This window comes from Budorcas taxicolor, chromosome 6 (assembly GCF_023091745.1).
Source record: "Budorcas taxicolor isolate Tak-1 chromosome 6, Takin1.1, whole genome shotgun sequence".
Taxonomy (NCBI): Eukaryota; Metazoa; Chordata; class Mammalia; order Artiodactyla; family Bovidae; genus Budorcas; species Budorcas taxicolor.
Window position 1 is genome coordinate 27349242 of NC_068915.1, and position 13737 is coordinate 27362978.

Below are 13737 nucleotides of genomic sequence, written 5' to 3' on the forward strand. Positions count from 1 at the left end.
GCCTTCATAGTAGTTCAGAATGTGAAAGTGAAAGAATGATACATTATATAGTTAATGTTTTAGAGTCTTGCTTGTGTAATATAAGGCAAGACTTGCAAATTAGAAACTTGCAATTGTAAAGATTTGGCAAAGTTTATGACATATTGACTCTTGATTGTTGGGTATAATGAGGAAGGGTCTTTAAGCAAGTATTGATCAGTAAACTATTAGTCTTAATGAAGTAGGTTAGTTATTATAGGCACCCCACTCCAGTACTCTTGCCTGGAAAATCCCATGGATAGAGGAGCCTGGAAGGCTGCAGTCCATGGAGTCGCGCAGAGTCAGACACGACTGAGCGACTTCACTTTCACTTTTCACTTTCATACATTGGAGAAGGAAATGGCAACCCACTCCAGTGTTCTTGCCTGGAGAATCCCAGGGGCGGAGCCTGGTGGGCTGCCATCTATGGGGTCACACAGAGTCGGACACGACTGAAGCGACTTATCAAACTATGCTAATGCTGCTGCTAATATTAAATCATATTATATACTTAGTTGATTGTGTCCACACTCCGTTTTAAAAGTGATTTTAATGGTGTCCACAAAATAGAAATGCCAAGAAATCTGATACTACCTTTTTCATTTTGTGATACACTTGTCAGAGAAGATGTACCAATTAGTCTTCTTTGTATTTAAAGATGCTTTTCCTTTTTCCTTTCACTGAGATTTAATAATTTTTATTTATACTTCAATCATTTGTTGTGGAAAATTATTTTCCACATCAGAAGAAAACATTTATGGATTTAACAATGAGGTATAATTAAAGTAATGCCTGAAATTTCAAGCTAATATATCCATACATTATATAGTATATATAATACTACAGTGCTTGGTAACTTTTCTATTGAAAACTACCTGTATTTTTTTGTCTTTGCAACACCATTTTGTTTCCTTATAATTTGCTCTGATTTTTTAGTTTGATGCTTCTCTTTTCCTTCATCATGTTTAATAAATTGATGACCTAAAAACATATTTGCCTTAAATATTTTACTTCTTTAATAGAAAAAGATGATTCTGGATGTTTATAACACTCTTTTAAGATTGCAATATGGGATTCTATTTGGAAAATACTTAAATGTGTATAATGTCTGCCATCGATGGTTAGAGGTTTCTTTAGTATCTTACGTCCACCTTGGATCCCAACTGTCAGATGTTCCTTTTCTTACATCCTTACCAACCTTTTTTATTCTTGTCCTTTTGATGATAGCTACTAGTTGTGAGGTGATATCTCACAACTCATGGTTGCTTCCATGTCTTGGCTATTGTAAGTAGTACCAGAGTGAAAGCTGAAGTGCATGTATCTTGTTGGATTATTGTTTTATCCAGATATATCCCCAGGAATGGGACTGGTGGGTCATGTGGTAGATCTGTTTTTAAAAAACTAAAGAACCCCCATACTGTTCTCTATAATGACTGTACCAATTTACATTCCTATCAACAGTGGATGGGGGGGGACGTTCCATTGTCTCTACACCCTCTCCAGCATTTATTGTTTGTAGACTTTTTGATGATGGCTATTTTAACCACGTGAAGTGACACCTCATTATAGTTTTGATTTGCATTTGTCTAAGTAGTTATGTTGAGCATCTTTTTCATGGGCTTTTTGGCCACCTATATGTCTTCTATGGAGAAATGTCTATTTAGATCTGCTCATTTTTTGATTCCTTTTTTTCCTTCTGTCTATCTGCATGAGCTGTTTGTATTTTGGAGATTAATTCCTTGTTGGTCTCATCATTTCCAAATATGTTCTCCAATTTTGAGGGTTGTCTTTTTTTTTTATAGTTTCCTTTGACGTGTAAAAGCTGTTAAGTTTAATTAGGTCCCATTTGTTTATTTTTGTTTTTATTTTCTTTATTCTAGAAAGTGGATCCCAAAAGATATTGCTGTGATTTATGTAAAAGAATGTTCAGCCTGTGTTTTCCACTAAGAGTTTTATACCATCTGGTCTTACATTTAGTTTTTAAATTCATTTTGAGTTTATTTTTGTGTATGGTATTAGGGAATTTTCTAATTTCACTCTTTAACATGATGCTGTCCGATTTTTCCAGCATCACTTATTGAAGAGACTGTCTTTTCTCCATTGTGTATTCTTGCCTCCTTTGTCATAGATTAATTGGCCATAGGTACATGGATTTATTTTTTGGCTTTCTATCCTGTTCCACTGATCTGTAAGTTTGTCTCTGTGCCAGTACCATGCTGTTCTGATTACTATAGTTTTATAGTATAATCTTAAGTCATGAAGCCCGATTCCTTAAGCTCCTTATTTTGTTCTCAAGATTGCTTTGACTATTTGGGGTCTTTTGTGTCTCCATACAAATTTTAAGGTTTTTTGTTCTAGATCTGCAAAAAGTGCCATTAGTTATTTGATAAGTATTGACTTGAATCTGCAGATCACCTTGGATGATAGTATAGTTATTTTGACAATATTTATTCTTCCAATCCAAGTACATGGTATAGCTGTATGTCATCTTTGATTTCTTTCATCAGCATCTTATAGTTTTGAGAGTACAGGTTTTTTGCCTACTTAGGTACATTTATCCCTAGGTATTTTATTCTTTTTGAAGCAATAATAATTATTTCCTAAAGTTCTATTTCTAATCTTTCATTGTTAGTGTACAGAAATCCAAGAGATTTCTGTGTATTGATATTGTATACTACAACTTTATCAAATTCATTAATGAGCTCCACTAGTTTCTGGTAGCATCTTCAGGATTTTCTATGTATAGTACCATGTCATCTGCAAACAGTGACAGTTTTACTTTTTCTTTTACAGTTTTGATTCCTTTTATTACTTTTTCTTCTAAATTGCTGTGATTAGGACTTTCAAAACTATGGTGAATAAAAATGGTGAGACGTCTTTATCTTATTTCTATTCTTAGAGGAAATGTTTTCAGCTTTTTACCTTTGAGTATGATGCTATCTGTGAGTTTGTCATGTATGGCCTTTATTATGTTACGGTATCTTCCCTCTCTGCCTACTTTCTAGAGAGGTTCCCCACCCCACCCCCCCCGCCCCCCCCGCATAAATTGATGTTGAATTTTGTCGAAATCTTTTTCTGCATCTGTTAAGATGACCATAAGGTTTTATTCTTCAATTTTTTTTAATGTGAAGAATTAATGCTTTTGAACTGTAGTGTTGAAGAAGACTCTTGAAGGTCCCTTGGATTGCAAGGAGATCCAACCATTCAATCCTAAAGGAAATCAGTTCTGAATATTCATTGGAAGGACTGATGCTGAAGCTGAAGCTCCAATACTTTGGCCCCCTGATGCGAAGAACTGACTCATTGGAAAAGACCCTGATGGTGGGAAAGATTGAAGGCAGGAGGAGAAGAGATGACAGAGGATGAGATGGTTGGATGGCATCACCGGCTTGATGGACATGAGTTTGAGTAAGGTCAACTTACTCAAGTTGGTGATGGACAGGGAAACCTGGCATGCTGCAGTCCATGGGGATCACAAAGAGTCAGACATGGCTGAGCGACTGAACTGTACTGATCAAAGGGATTGATATTGTGGATATTGAAGAATCTTTGCATCCCTGGGATAAATCCCACTTGATTATTGTGTATGATCTTTGTAATGTATTGTTGCACTCGGTTTGCTAGTATTTTGTTGACAGATGTTGATTTGCATCCATGCAGAAGCTTTTTAGTCAGATGTAGTTTTTTTAGTCAGATGTAGTCCCACTTCTTTATTTTTGTTTATACATTTGATGTCATATCCAAAAAAATCATTGCCAAGACCAATGTCAGGAAACTTTTCCCCATGTTCCTTCTAGAAGTTTTATGGCTTCAGGTGTTTGAGTTACGTCTTTAATCCATTTTGAGTTAATTACTATGAGTAGTATAAATAAGGGTTCTGGTGTACTTCAGTTTTCCAAGCATCGCTGATAAGAAGTTAACATATTTTCCCATTGTGTATTCCTGATACCCTTTTCAAAGATTAGTTGATGGTAAATGAAACAGATCATTCTGGGCTCCCAAGTTTTTCCATTGCTTATGTGTCTTTTTTTAATGCCAATTTTGACACTATAGCTTTGTGACAGAGTTTGAAATCAGGAGGTGTGAGGTTTCTAGCTCTGTTATTCTCTCTTAGGAATACCTTGGCTACTCAGGATCTTATATGATTCCATACAAATTTTAGGATTATTGTGTCTGTTTCAGTGAAAATGCCTTTGAAAATTTTGATAGAGATTATATGAAATCAACGGATGACTGCATATTGTAGAGTGCATATTTTATTATTACTGATTTTTAAAAATTCTTGGACATGGGATATCTTACCATTTGTGTCTACTTCAAATTCTTTCACCAGTGTCTTATAATTTTCAGTGTACAAATATTTTATAGTTTTGGTTACCTTTATTCCTAAGTATTTTCTTATGTTTTATGCTATTGTAAATGGGGTTGTTTTCTTTGTGTTCTAGATAGTTTGTGTTAGTGCATAGAAACATAATTGACTTTTATATGTTCAGTTTTCATTCTGCAACTTTTTGAATTCATTTATTTATTATTTTATTGTATTTCCATTGATATTTTTGTGGCATCTTTAGAATTTTCTATAAATTTATTTCATCTACAAACAGAAATAATTTTACTTCTTTCTTTATAATTTGGTTGGCTGTTATTATTATTACTATTTTTGCCAAATTGTTCTGGCTAAAACTTCCAGGATATGTTAAATAGGGGTGGTTAATGTAGTCATCATTGCCTTTTCCTGATCTTATCCAGAAAGTTTTTAACTTTCTATTGTTGAATATAATGTTAGATGTAAGTTAGTCTTCAGTGGCCTTTATTATGTTAAGGTATTGTACACTTATTCTATAATCAAGTTGTTAACATTTTTTTTAATGAAAAAATGTTGAATTTTGTCAGATACTGTTTTTGCATTGAGATGATCATATGATTTTTATTTTTTATTGTTTTAATGTGGTACATCACTTTTATTGATATGTTTATGTTGAACCACTTTATTCTCAGGGGTGAATCCCATTTGCCATAGTGTATGATCCTTTTAAGGTACTGTTGAATTTGGTTTGCTAGGTTTGATATTTTGTTGAGGTATTTTGCAGGTATATTCATCAGGGATATTAGCCTGTAGCTTTTTCTTTTTGTAGCCTTATTTAACTTTATTTTCAGGATAATGCTGGCCTCATAAAATGAGTCTAGGAGTATTCTCTCCTCTTCAGTATTTTGGGAGAGTTTGAGAAGGATTGGCATCAATCATTTAAATGTTTGGTAGAATTCACTAGTGAAACGATCTGGTCATATTGTTTTGTTTTCTGGGAGATTTTTAATTCCTGCTTCAGTCTCCTCAGTCGTTAGGTTGTTGTTGTTGTTTGTTTTGCTTTTCTAGGCCACGTTGGGTCTCTGTTGCTTTACGTGGGCTTTCTCTAGCTGCAGTGAGCAAGGGCTACCTTAGTTGCTGCGCACAGGCTGCTTACTGCAGTGGCTTCTCTTGTTGTGGAGCGCAGGCTCCAGGCCCGTGGGCTTCAGCGGTTCTGGCACCTGGGCTTAGTTGCTCTGTGGCAGGTGGAATCTTCCTGGATCAGGGCTTGAAACCATGTCCCCTGTACTGGCAGGCAGATTCTTATCCACTCTTCGACCAGGAAAAGTTCAGTCATTACATTTTTTCAGATTTTCTATTTCTTTATGATTCAGTCTTGGTAGGTCATATGTTTCTAGGAATGTATCCTTTTTTACCCCTAGATTATTCAGTTTGGAAGTGTACAGTTGTTCATATTACTCCCTTATGATCTTTATTCCTGTGGTATGAGTTGTAATAGCTCCTCTTTCATTTATAATTTCATTTATTTGAATCTTCTCTCTTTTTTCCTTTGTCTAGCTAAAGTTTGGTCAATTTTCTTTATCTTCTCAGAATACCAGTTCTTTCTTTTATAAATCTTTTCTATTGTTTTCTTGGTTTCTATTGCATTTCTGCGCCAAAACTTGTTACCTGTTTCCTTTTACTGACTTTGGTCTTAGTTTGTTCTTCTTTTTCTAAGATGTATAGTAGATTTATTTATGACTTTTCTTTTTCTCTCATATGGCATTTCTTCCTATAAACAGTTTTCACTACATCTCCTAAGTTTTGGTATGTTGTTTTGCCATTTTTTGTTTGTTTGTTCCAAGATAAATACATATTTTTGGTCACAGAGTGTGACTTGTGGGATCTTAGTTCCAGAACTAGGTATCAAACCATGCTCCCTGCTGTCAAAGTGCAGAGTCCTAAGCACTAGACTGCCAAGGAGTTCCTTAAGATATTTTTTGACTTCCCTTTTGATTTTTTTTTAACCCACTGTTGTTTGGTGTATGTTGTTCAATTTCCAGATATTTGTGAATTCTCCAGTTTTATCCCATTGATTTCTGATTTCATAGAATATGAAAATATCAGAAAGGGTATTTTGTATGATTTCAGTCTTCTTAACACTTGCAAAGGCTTGTTTTGTGACCTAACATAATTTCTCCCATAGACTGTCCCATGTGCCCTTGAGAAGGATATGTTCAGCTTATATAGAGTGTTCTTTGTATGTCTGCTGAGTTCACTTGTCTAAGATGTATTTTCTTTCTTCATTGATTTTGTATGCATTTTATGAAAGTATGGTATTGAAATCCCCTCATGAGAAACGCTGGACTGGAAGAAGCACAAGCTGGAATCAAGATTGCCAGGAGAAATATAAATAACCTTAGATATGCAAATGACACCACCCTTATGGCAGAAAGTGAAGAGGAACTAAAAAGCCTCTTGATGAAAGTGAAAGAGGAGAGTGAAAAAGTTGGCTTAAAGCTCACCATCCAGAAAATGAAGATCATGGCATCTGGTCCCATCACTTCATGGGAAATAGATGGGGAAACAGTGGAAACAGTGTCAGACTTTATTTTGGGGGGGCTCCAAAATCACTGCAGATGGTGACTGCAGCCATGAAATTAAAAGACGCTTACTCCTTGGAAGAAAAGTTATGACCAACCTAGACAGCATATTAAAAAGCAGAGAGATTACTTTGCCAACAAAGTTCCGTCTAGTCCAGGCTATGGTTCTTCCTGTGGTCATGTATGGATGTGAGAGTTGGACTGTGAAGAAGGCTGAATGCTGAAGAGTTGATACTTTTGAATTGTGGTATTGGAGAAGACTCTTGAGAGTCCCTTGGACTTCAAGGAAATCCAACCAGTCAATCCTAAGGGAGATCAGTCCTGGGTGTTCATTGGAAGGGATGATATTGAAGCTGAAATTCCAATACTTTGGCCACCTCATGCAAAAGAGTTGACTCATTGGAAAAGACCCTGATCCTGGGAGGAATTGGGGGCAGGAGGAGAAGGGGATGACAGAGAATGAGATGGCTGGATGGCATCACCGACTCAATGGACATGAGTTTGGGTGAACTCCGGGAGTTGGTGATGGACAGGGAGGCCTGGCATGCTGTGATTCATGGGGTCATAAAAAGTAGGACACGACTGAGCAACTGAACTGAACTAGATTTGCATTGCTGTCTGCTTATTTTTTCAAATGTAATAATTTTTTCTTAATACATTCAAGAGCTGTGATTTTGGGTGTATATATATTTACAATTGTTACATCCTTTGGGTGAATTGACACCTTTACCATTATGTAACGACCTTTTTGTCTCTTTTTACATCTTTGACTTAGGGTCCATTTTATCTCATATAAATATAGTTAATCCTGTTATCTTTTGGTTTCCATTTCCATGGAATATCTTTTTCCATACCTTCACTTTGAGCCAGTGCCCTTAAAGCTGAAGTGAGTCATTTGTAGGATACACATATTTGGGTCTTTTTTTTTTTTTTTAATCCATCTAATCCAATCTATGCCTTTAGATTAGATAATTTACTAATTCCAGCTTATTGTTTCCTGGCTGTATTGTAGTTTCCTTATTTCTTTTTCCCTCTTTTGCTTAAGAACAGTGCTTGGCATATAACATGACTCAATAAATGTTTGTTCAGTCTTTGAATGGGTTTTAACTTTTTTTCCATGCCGTGTTTCTAGTTAAATATTTTATAAGCTTAATTTTATCTTTAGTATCATCTACAACATTTTTAGTTCTACTCATGCTTTTCTTTAAGATATTATTTTTTTTTAAGAGCAGTTTAGATTTGCAACAAAATTGTGAGGGAAATACAGCTATTTCCCATGTACTCCCGACCTATTGGACTTTTTTTTTTTAACAAGGATGAACCTATATTGACACATTGTAACCACCCAATGCCCATAGTTTACTTTAGGATTCATTCTAAGTGTTGTATGTGCTATGGGTTTTGACAAATATATAATGATACCTACCATCATTATAATATCATACGAAGTATTTCTACTGCCTTAAAACTTTTCTGTTTTCTGCTCATCTCCCTATCCATTGACAACCACTGATAATTTTATGATCGTGTTTTCCCTTTTCCAAAGTATCTTATATTCAGTATGTAGCCTTTTTAGGTTGGCTTCTTTTACTTAGTAGCATGCATTTAAAGTTATATATTTGATTTTTATATTTTTAGCTCTATTTAATTTTTTAATGTAATGAAACAAGGACAGTTGTCTGGATTTTGAAGCATTATGTGCTTCAACAGGAGTGGTTTCATATTCTATGCTTAGTAAATTACACATTTTTATACAGTTACATTAGAGAAATATTTCCACTGCTCAAAGAAAAAATTAAAGTAAAGCCACAGTTATAGAGAAAAGGTAGGTTCATTGGTCTAAGAGAAAACTTACTGACTTCAATCATTAATAGCTGAGGTATAAGGATAAAAAGTGACTAAAACTATAGTATCAAAAATAGTACCCAAAAACCTTTATTGCTGTACTTGCCAAATAGGTGGATCCATAAATTAGAGTTATTACTAGTACTACTTCATGGCTATATTCATTTATTTCTAGTTTGTAAAAATGAATCCAGTCTGCCCCAGGCTCTGAGGATCTAAAAATGACTCAAATATGTAGCCATCAGGTATGGAGAAAAAATATAGATATTTTAATTATAATAAAGTAACTATTATCTTGGAATAGGTGAAAGGTATCTGGATATAAGCTGATCAGATGGAGTTAGGAAATATTCCAAAAGCATTTTATATGAAATATGAGATTAGTGGGAGTTTTCTATTTGTATAAGGTAAAGGAGCCTGTTGTAGGCAAAATAAATGATATATACAAATTCAAACAAACACTGAAGAATAAAATATCCTTGGCAAGCCTTTATTATCACTGTTTTTAAATATAAGATGGATGGCATGACATTACACATGTAGAGAATGCTAGATAACAAAGTGTATTAAGCAATATGCAGCTTTTGTATTACTCCCCTGATTATAGGTAGATACTCGCGATTTCTCAGTAGAAGTACTATTACATATTAATAGAAATAAAGCAAAATCCAGTTTTCACTTTTTAATGTTTCATATTATTTTTATTTTTTCTTGATATATTGATAGTAACTAATGGTAAAGGTTGATTTAAATTATGTAATTTTTGGATGAATGTTCTTATTTTCAAATACCCATATTATTTCTGTATAAAATATTTTTTTATAGCTCTCAGTCAGTCAGTCAATTCAGTCAGTTGGTCCAACTTTTGCGACCCAATGGACAGCAGCACGCCAGGCTTTCCTATCCATCACTAACTCCCAGAGCTTCCTCAAACCCATGTCCATTGAGCCAGTGATGCCATTCAATCATCTCATCCTCTGTCGTCCCCTTCTCCTCCTGCCTCAATCTTCCCAGCATTAGGATCTTTTCCAAGGAGTGAGTTCTTTGCATCAAGTGTCCAAAGTATTAAGAGTTTCAGCTTCAGGATCAGTCCTTCCAATGAATATTCAGGACTGATTTCTTTTAGGATTAACTGGTTTTATTTGCTTGCAATCCAAGGAGCTCGCAAGAGTCTTCTCCAACACCACAGTTCAAAAACATCAATTCTTCAGCACTCAGCTTTCTTTATGGTCCAACTCTCACATCCATACATGACTACTGGAAAAACCATAGCTTTGACTGGACAGACCTTTATTGGCAAACTAATGTATCTGCTTTTTAATATGCTGTCTAGGTTGGCCATAGCTTTTCTTCCAAGGAGCAAGCGTCTTAATTTCATGGCTGGATTCACCATCTGCAGAGATTTTGGAGTTCAAAAAATAAAGTCTGTCACTGTTTCCATTGTTTCCCAATCTATTTGCCTGAAGGGATAGGACCCCATGCCATGATCTTAGGTTTTGAATGTTGAGTTTTATGCCAACTTTTTCACTCTCTTTCACTTTCATCAAGAGGCTCTTTAGTTCCTCTTTGCTTTCTGCTATAAGTGTGGTATCATCTGCATGTCTGAGGTCATTGATATTTTCTCCTGGAAAACTTGATGCCAGCTTGTGCTTCATCCAGTCCATCATTTCACATGATGTACTCTGCATATAAGTTAAATAAACAGGGTGACATTATACAGCCTTGACATACTCCTTTTCAAACAACACACTGGTTCCATGTCCAGTTCTAACTGTTGCATCTTGGCCTGCATATAGATTTCTCAGGAGGCAGTTAAGGTGGTCTCATATTCTATCTCTTTAAAAATTTTCCAGTTTGTTGTGATCCACACAAAGGGTTTGGTGTAGTCAGTAAAGCAGAAGTAGCAGTAGTTCTGTTTCTCTGGAACTCTTGCTTTTTGAGTTGCTCTTGCTTTTGCCACATCTGTTGGAAATTTGATCTCTGGTGCCTCTGCCTTTTCTAAATCCAGCTTGAACATCTGGAAGTTCATGGTTCATGTACTGCTGAAGCCTGATTTGGAGAAATTTGAGCATTACTTTACTAGTGCGTGAGATGAGTACAATTTTGCAGCAGTTTGAGGATTCTTTGGCATTGCCTTTCTTTGGAGTTGAAAGGAAAACTGACCTTTCCCAATCCTGTGGCCACTGCTGAGTTTTCTGAATTTGCTGGCATAGTGAGTGCAGCACCTTCACAGCATCATCTTTTAGGATTTGAAATAGCTCAACTGGAATTCCATCACCTCCACTAGCTTTGTTTGTAGTGATGCTTCCTGAGGCCCACTTGACTTTGCATTCCAGGATGTCTGCCTCTAGGTGAGTGACCATACCATCGTAATTATCTGTGTCATGAAGATCTTTTTTGTACAGTTCTTCTGTGTATTCTTGCCACCTCTTCTTAATATCTTTTGCTTCTGTAGGTCCATACCATTTCTCTCTTTTATTGTGCCTATCGTTGCAGGAAATATTCCCTTTGTATCTCTAATTTTCTTGAAGAGATCTCTAGTCTTTCCCATTCTACTTTTTTCCTCTATTTCTTTGCACTGATCTCTGAGGAAGGCTTTCTTTTTTCTCCTTGGTATTCTTTGGAACTCTGCATTCAAATGGTATATCTTTCCTTTTCTCCTTTGACTTTAGCTTCTCTCTTTTCTCAGCTATTTGTAAGGCCTTCTCAGACAATTATTCTGACTTTTTGCATTCCTTTTTCTGGTGGATATTCTTGATTATTGCCCCCAGTACAGTGTTATGAACCTTTGTCCATAGTTTTTCAGGCACTCTGTCTATCAGATATAATCCTTTGAATCTGTTTGTCACTTCCACTGTCTAATCATAAGGGATTTGATTTAGGTCATACCTGAATGGTTTAGTTGTTTTCCCTACTTTCTTAAATTTAAGTCTGAATTTTACAATAAGGAGTTCATGATCTGAGCCACAGTCAGCTCCCAGTGATTTTTTTACTGACTGTATAGAGCTTCTCCATCTTTGACTACAAAGACTATAATCAATTTGATTTTGGTATTGACCATCTGGTGATGTCCATGTGTGGAGTCGTCTCTTGTGTTGTTGGAAGAGGGTGTTTTTTATGACCAGTGTATTCTCTTGGCAACACTATTTTAGCTTTTGCCGTGCTTCATTTTGTACTCCAAGGCCAAAGTTGCCTCTTACTCCCGGTATCTTGTGACTTCCTACTTTTGTATTCCAGTTCGCTTTGATGAAAAACACCTCTTTTTTGGTGTGTGTGTGTTTGTTATAGCTATAAAATATATTTATTTTAAAATGTGACTTAAACTTCTGTTCTTAAAAACCCTGCTTTATGCCATAGTTTTAAAGTTTGTAGCAGTAAGTATATCATAGCCTTTGAAAATGTGATTTAAACTTTGGTTTTAGAAATCAGTTTTACACTTCATTTGTAAAGGTCATAGCACATAATTTAAAACCCCAAAATGAAAAAGGTTACTGTCATTTGCCATTCCCCAAAAAAGGTCTGTGTTGCTCCATGGACTACAGTCTTAGTTTAATTTTCCCTTTTCATTTCTGTTTACAGATCTTTCAATATTCCTCTGAACTTCCTAAGTTAACTAAGTTATGGGAGACTAGTTAGGATCTGTTCCAGAAAATCTATTTTTAGCCTATTGTATTCAGCCTTGACTTGCCTATCAGAGGTATCAATTCAGTTCAGTCGCTTAGTTGTGTCTGACTCTTTGTGACCCCATGAACTGCAGCATGCCAGGCCTCCCTGTCCATCACAAACTCCCGGAGTCCACCCAAACCATGTCCATTGAGTCAGTGATGCCATCCAGCCATCTTATTCCCTGTTGTCCCTTTCTCCTCCTGCCCCCAATCTTTCCCAGCATCAGGATCTTTTCAAATGAGTCAGCTCTTTGCATCAGGTGGACAAAGTATCGAAGTTTCAGCTTCAACATCAGTCCTTCCAATGAACACCCAGGACTGATCTCCTTTAGGATGAATAGGTTGGATCTCCTTGCAGTCCAAGGGACTCTCAAGAGTCTTCTCCAACACCACATTTCAAAGCCATCAATTCTTTGATGCTCAGCTTTCTTTATAGTCCAACTCTCACAACCTTACATGACCACTGGAAAAAGTATAGCCTTGACTAGACAGACCTTTGTTGGCAAAGTAATGTCTCTGCTTTTCAATATGCTATCTAGGTTTAACTTTCCTTCCAAGGAGTAAGCGTCTTTTAATTTCATGGCTGCAATCACCATCTGCAGTGATTTTGGAGCCCAGAAAAATAAAGTCTGACACTATTTCCACTGTTTCCCCATCTATTTGCCATGAAGTGATGGGAGCGGATGCCATGATCTTCGTTTTCTGAATGTTGAGCTTTAAGCCAACTATACCTATGCTAGTTGCCATAAATGCAGACCTCTTTCCTATATATATGTATTCCTGATTTAATGCAGAATTTATTTATGGAATTGTCTATCTAAAATATTCTTAAAACTGTGAAAATTACACATTATATTTTGGATATACAGTGGAGTACTGTAGTCATAAATGTGGGTTAAGTATATGATTTTTGCAATGACACTGAGTGATAATTTGAATGTAACAATGTCAAAATGAGGAAAGTGTAAAGGAACCAGGTCCATATCTATTTAACCTATTTTTATTTGAATCAGTGTCACTTTAATGTGTTACATTGAAATATATTCTTTTTTGTGTGCTTCAGTTTGCTGAAGTCTTTTAAGCTGTCTTTGATTTTATTACCAAAAAGTGCTTTTCCATAAGGCATAATTTAAGAATCTGTGGAGGTAGAAAAAAATCTTACCCAAATGATAATTATGTGCTTTCCTAGTATCTTGTTTTAATTATAATGTAGAAGTTTCATTATTTGTTGAAGGTGATATTTAAACTTTAACTTCTTGATAAATAACCATGTTTATAACCAATGAAAAGATACTTTTTAAGCAGTTAAGAAATTCTTGGG